This window comes from Dipteris shenzhenensis, chromosome 3 (assembly GCF_047967505.1).
Source record: "Dipteris shenzhenensis isolate YYH24624 ecotype China chromosome 3, Dip_SZ_1.0, whole genome shotgun sequence".
Classification (NCBI taxonomy): domain Eukaryota; kingdom Viridiplantae; phylum Streptophyta; class Polypodiopsida; order Gleicheniales; family Dipteridaceae; genus Dipteris; species Dipteris shenzhenensis.
The window spans coordinates 46,519,021-46,525,241 of NC_141598.1; positions in this window are offsets into that span (position 1 = coordinate 46,519,021).

The following is a 6,221-nucleotide window of genomic DNA, read 5'->3' on the forward strand; positions in this document are numbered from 1 at the left end:
GTTCTACATATAAGTTCTACATGCAACTCCTACATACAACTTCTACATGCGAGTTCTACATGCAACTCCTACATGCGAGTTCTACATGCAACTCCTACATGCATGTTCTACATGCGAGTTCTACATGCAACTCCTACATGCGAGTTCTACATGCAAGTTCTACATGCAACTCCTACATGCGAGTTCTACATGCAACTCCTACATGCAACTCCTACATGCGAGTTCTACATGCAACTCCTACATGCAACTTCTACATGCAACTCCTACATGTACAGAGAGAATGTCTTACAATTCCTACATGTAGAGAGAGAAGCTCTCTAACTTGTACAAATACCTCATAATGGAATGAAGCCCAGACTCTTTGGGGCATTGTGTCGAGTTCTACTTTAATATTCCAAGCAATTGTCTCAAGTGTCCATGCTTCCTTGCACTCCACGTCCAAAAGCATGTCCTAACCTTGCAACTCCTCCTCCCCTCTCCTCCAACCTTGCAACAGTTTTCCCCGCCACTATCATTCACCGTCCCGGTGAATAGAAATGGAAGATGAACCCTTCAAAGAAAAATGAACTTACAAACCATTGATATGGTGATGGAGTAGGAAAAGAAAATTGTACATCCGAAATTTGTGTTAAGTTGAAACATGAAAAATAAACAGCTTGATAAGGGACAGCATGGAAAATTGGAAAAAATGAGTACAGCCTGAAATAGAACACCCTGATGGGAGGAAATCCCTTTCCTCTGCCTTCTCCTCGTCCGCCTTCGTATTTGGCTCTGTGGCCTTTTGCTCATCCCTTTGCTCTGGCCCAGTCATGTGTAGCTATGGATGGGGTGTTTCCTCCTCAGCCTCAAGCGTGTCCATCACATTTCTCAGATTTTCATACTTGGCTTTATATCGGTGGTATCGCCGGTAGTAATGATCCTTTTGCCCTTGCAAGGTGGATTCAGAAGTCTGGAGGGTGGCCAACTGCGTCCGAAGATCTGTGAATTCTTCCTCCATGGATGAACGCTTCTTTTCCAATTCAGCCACTTTGGATTCTGATTTTTCCTTGGCAATCTCGGAGGACGACAACGACTCCTTTAACTGTATAATCTCCTGGTGAAATCTGGTCACCTCTGTGACATGTTGGCTTTGCAAAGTTTCCAGAGCTGCTGCATGTTGGCTACGTAGTGTTATCATTTCTGCTTCCCATTCCTGCTTGTGATTGTGGAGGCGATCCTCAAGGGCAGCCTGCTGAATGTTCCAAGCGATGTCACGCTCATGTATTGCTGAGTCCTTCTCTTTCTGCCACCTTTCCTCCTGTTGTCGAAGTGTCACTTCTGTGGCGTGCTGCTGGGCTGCCTGTGCTCTCTCGAATTCTAACTTCAAATGTTGCTGTTGAGAGAGAAGCTTGTGAGCATAACCTATGGAATTGAAGACCGCTGTCCCAAGCTGCGTGAAGGTGTCATCCATGATACGCTGAGCAAGATGCAGGGACCTTTTCATCCACGCATACCTATCGCTGTAATTCATCCTGTCTGCCAAATTAATCACGTCTCCCAATTCCTCAAACATGTCAGGGAGAGCTCCCTCTTCCTCGGTTGATAGGTAACCTGTATGTGCCAATTTGTCTAAGTGCACAAAACATGTCGGGGCCCTGGAGATCTTTCTGTTCTGTGCGAGGCATTCCTGCAAGGGAATGGTGAAGATTTGATTGAGATCCTCCTCTTCCCCACATACTGGTGAGCGTTTCCTATGAAGGACAAATAGTAGTTGGCTGTAATCTTCATTCTATTTTTCCACCAGGGAAATATTTGAAAGAGGTGGGCCTGATGAAGCAGCTATGTAAGCTGTGAACATATCATTCTCATGAAGGGGTGGGCAATCTACAGATTGGGGCAAAATCCCCCCCTCAAATACCTCCTCTGATGCTGAAGTGGCAGATGGAGGATCTCCTCTAGAGGGGCTCCCACTCCAGTCTCTGCTCCTCTCTCTGCCTTGTGGTGGTCGTGGTGGGGAGGCCGAAATTTGAAGTACTCCCTGAGATGACATCCCCTGAGAAAGCCCGTGGGAGTCAGTACCCAGGGTAAGATTCAAGTCCAACACCTGGTCCAACACATGTTCGGAGGTCACCTGAATTGAGGATGACTGCATCGGTGAAAGTGGTGGGGAGGGAAGATGAAACAGTTGCAGTCCTTCGCAACAATTCACGTTTCGAGGAAGTCACTAGTACAATAGTCATCTCTGGTACAACAGTCATCGTCACTGGTACAACAAGGGGTGTACCTGGTGCAATCCCTCCCAGTGGAAGTCTGGAGATCCCTGGAGAAGCCTGAACAAGTGTGACTGATGGAGATGCAAGTCCGGGCACGGACCCTGGCGAAGTGACTGACGGAGATACGAGACATGTCACTGATGGGAAACCTAGAACACCTGTAACAGAATGTACTGAAGAAGCTCTGGGGCAGACTGCATCAAAATGCGCTCGCCGAGGTGCCCTCCTCGTCGAAAGAGGAGAGGAGGCAGTTTCGGGGGAAGGGACATTGGAAGTGATAGTGAAAGAGATGGAGGAGGGGGTGACAGGAGGGGAGAGAGACGATGAAGGGAGGTGACCTGTGACAATGGAAGGAGGGTTGGCCTTCCACTGGTGAAGTAAGAAGGTGAGGTGGGGCCCACAAGTACAGGTATATGTGCCCCGACGCTTGCGGACTGTGTTACGGAAGGCAGAGTAGAAGAGTGAGGCGAAATCGTAGGGAGTGACGGAGAGAATGGAGTCTAGGACAAAATGGATCGCCTTGGTGATGAAGAAGTGGCCCGAGGCAGAGTAGAAGTGCGTGAACAAATACCTCACTAAAAGCGCCTCTCGGCTGTTTCCCTCGAGAACTTTCTTGCACTCATGTCCTCTAGGTTTACACGTAGACAAGAAGGACAGGAATATGGGTGAGTCGGTGTGAGGTGGCAAAAAGGGAAGTGTGGGAAGACGGAGATATGTGGATACGAGACTAGGAGTGAACATATGACCAGAATTCAATTTGGACGTCCACCTGGGGAAGTGTGACAGCATCAAATTCCATGAGAGACATGCGGGCTATCTCATCAGGTGACAAGATGCTGGACAGCTTGAGTGTAGGATCAAGGAAAGGTTTGAAAACCACCCGAATGATCGAGGAAGATGAAGCAAGGGGTGGAAGATCGCAAGCTGTACTTTGTGGGGCCAAATCACCTCCACCAGTACTGTGACCATTGTGCCCACTGGATGCCTTGGATGGTGTTTTGATTGTACCTGTGGGAGGCAGATAGTCAGAGCCTCCATGATCTGAATCAAAGGAACTCGAAAAAGGGGATAGCTCCTCATCTGATATGATAGTGATCCTGTTGGAGGGAAATGAATCTGCAACTGCTCGAGGTCGTTTGGAAGTGCTCTGTGGTGTAGACCCGGCACCCAGGTCATCCGTGGTGCGTTTGCCAGGTGATGCCATGGAGGGTAGTCCAGATCATGTGCTGTGGCTTGCCCGAGCCCTATGAAAGTCAACAAATAGAGCATCTCGTGGTAATTTGGGTTTGTACTTGTTGCGAGGGGCACAAGCAGGCATGGACGATGGCATCGTCTGGAGAGGAAAAGAGTGAGGAGGGGGTGTCGTCTGGAGAGAAAAAGAGTGAGGAGGGGGTGTTGATGTCGAGGTTAACAAGATAGGAGTCCGGAATCTGCTACTAGAGAATTTCTTAGCAGAGCCACGAATGCAGGCCCATGCGTCGTATGGAGAGAAAAAGAGTAAGGAGGGGGTGTCGTTGTCGAGGTAGAGGAAGAGGACGGATGTAGAGCGATAGGGATATAGGGAGGGAGGGGTGACGAGGGGGAAAGGGGGCGGGTACAAGGAGGGGAGAGGGGGTGACGCAGAGGGTGTAGGGAGGAGAAGGGGGGGGGGGGTGCGCAGGAGAGGGGGACGTAGGCAGGTAGAGGGAGAGGGAGAAGGGGTTGCGTTGGAGAGGGGGGAGGGGAGGAGTTGCGCAGGAGAGGAGGGAGAGGGGGGAGGGTAGGCAAGTAGAGGGAGAGGGGGGAGAGGTGTGTTGCGCTGGAGAGGAGGGAGGGGGATGGTGGCGGGTAGAGGGGAGAGGGCAGGGGGGGGCTGTTGTGCAGGAGAGGGGGGGAGGGGGAGGGTGGCGAGTAGAGGGGAGAGGGGGGGGGAGGGAGAGAGTAGCAGGTAGAGGGAGAGAGTAGCGGGTAGAGGGAGAGGGAGGGAGGGGGGGCTGCGCAAGGGAGGGAGAAAGTGGCGGGTAGAGGGAGAGGGAGGAGGGGGGGGCTGTTGCACAGGAGAGGGGGGAGGGGGAGGGTGGCGAGTAGAGGGGAGAGGGGAGGCCTGTTGTGTAGGAGAGGGGGGGGGAGGGAGAGAGTGGCGGGTAGAGGGAGAGGGAGGAGGGGGGGGGGGCTGTTGCGCAGGAGAGGGGGGAGGGTGAGGGTGGCGAGTAGAGGGGAGAAGGGGGGGGGGGGGGGGGGCATGTTGCGCAGGAGAGGGGGGGAAGGGAGAGAGTGGCAGGTAGAGGGAGAGGGAGGAGGGGGGGCTGTTGCGCAGGAGAGGGGGGAGGGTGAGGGTGGCGAGTAGAGGGGAGAGGGGGGGGGGGCTGTTGCACAGGAGAGGGGGGGGAAGGGAGAGAGTGGCGGGTAGAGGGAGAGGGAGGAGGGGGGGGTTGTTGCGCAGGAGAGGGGGGGTGGGCGGGTAGAGGGGAGAGGGGGGGGGGGAGGGAGAGGGTGGTAGGTAGAGGGAGAGGGAGGAGGGGGGGCTGTGCTGAGGAGAGGGAGCTGCGTGGAGGGGGAGAGAGCTGGCGCCGAGGAGGGGAGAGTTGATGAGGAAGGAAGGGAGCTTGGCCTCCAAGGAGGGGAGAGCTGGGAGAAGGATAGTTGGCCGCCAAAATAGCGCTTTTGAGTGTGGTGTGTAAGGGAGTGGAGAGAACCGATGGAGGGGGGAGAGAGCCAAAAAGCATATCCACCAAACTTAACCTTATCCACCAAAAATAGCATAACCGCCAAATTTAGCATTTTCACCAAATTTAGCTAATTGTCAAAAATAGGTTGGACGTGCATCGCCAAAATGATGGAAGATGCAAGAAAGATGTTTTGGTAAGAGAAAGAGATGAGTGTGACCAAGGGTGGAGAGAGACAATATTCTAGGAGAGAGGTGGGGGAGTGACAAAGGGTGGAGAGAGAAGGTGTTTGTAAGGGGAGAGAAGGTGTTTGTAAGGGGGAGGTAGAGGTGGTCATAGGGTGGAGAGGGAATGAGTTTGTAAGAGAGAGATGGGGGTTGGACAGAGGGTGGAAAGAGAAGGGATTTGTAAGAGAGAGGTAGGGGGTTGGACATAGGGTGGAAAGAGAAGGTGTTTGTAAGAGAGAGGTAGGGAGTTGGACAGAGGGTGGAAAGAGAAGGGGTTTGTAAGAGGGAGGTGGGAGGTGGACAAAGGGTGGAAAGAGAAGGTTTTGTAAGAGAGAGGTAGAAGTTGGATAGAGGGTGGAAAGAGAAGGGGTTTGTAAGAGGGAGGTGGACAGAAGGTGGAAAGAGAAGGGGTTTGTAAGAGAGTGGTAGGGGGTTGGACAGAGGGTGGAAAGAGAAGGGTTTTGTAAGAGAGAGGTAGAAGTTGGACAGAGGGTGGAAAGAGAAGGTGTTTGTAAGAGAGAGGTAGGGAGTTGGACAGAGGGTGGAAAGAGAAGGTTTTTGTAAGAGGGAGGTGGGAAGTTGGACAGAGGGTGAAAAGAGAAGGTTTTTGTAAGAGCAATGTGGGAGGTGGGAGGTGGACAGAGGGTGGAAAGAGGAGGGGTTTGTAAGAGAGAGATAGGGGGTTGGACAGAGGGTGGAAAGAGAAGGGGTTTGTAAGAGAGAGGTAGGGGGTTGGACAGAGGGTGGAAAGAGAAGGGGTTTGTAAGAGAGAGGTAGGGGGTTGGACAAAGGGTGGAAAGAGAAGGGGTTTGTAAGAGAGAGATAGAAGGTTGGACAGAGGGTGGAGAGAGAAGGGTTTTGTAAGAGAGAGGTAGAAGTTGGACAGAAGGTAGAAGGAGAAGGAGTTTGTAAAACAGGATGAAAAGGGGAGGCCGTAGTTAGAGAGAGAAAGTGACACGAAGTGAAAACGGGAGGCCGCATTTAAAGGGTGGTCTCATTTAGAGAGAGAAAGTGGCACGGGATGAAAAATGGAGGGCTCACTTAGAGAGAGAAAGTAACACTCGGGTGGAAAGAGAAGGACCCATGTAGAGAGAGAA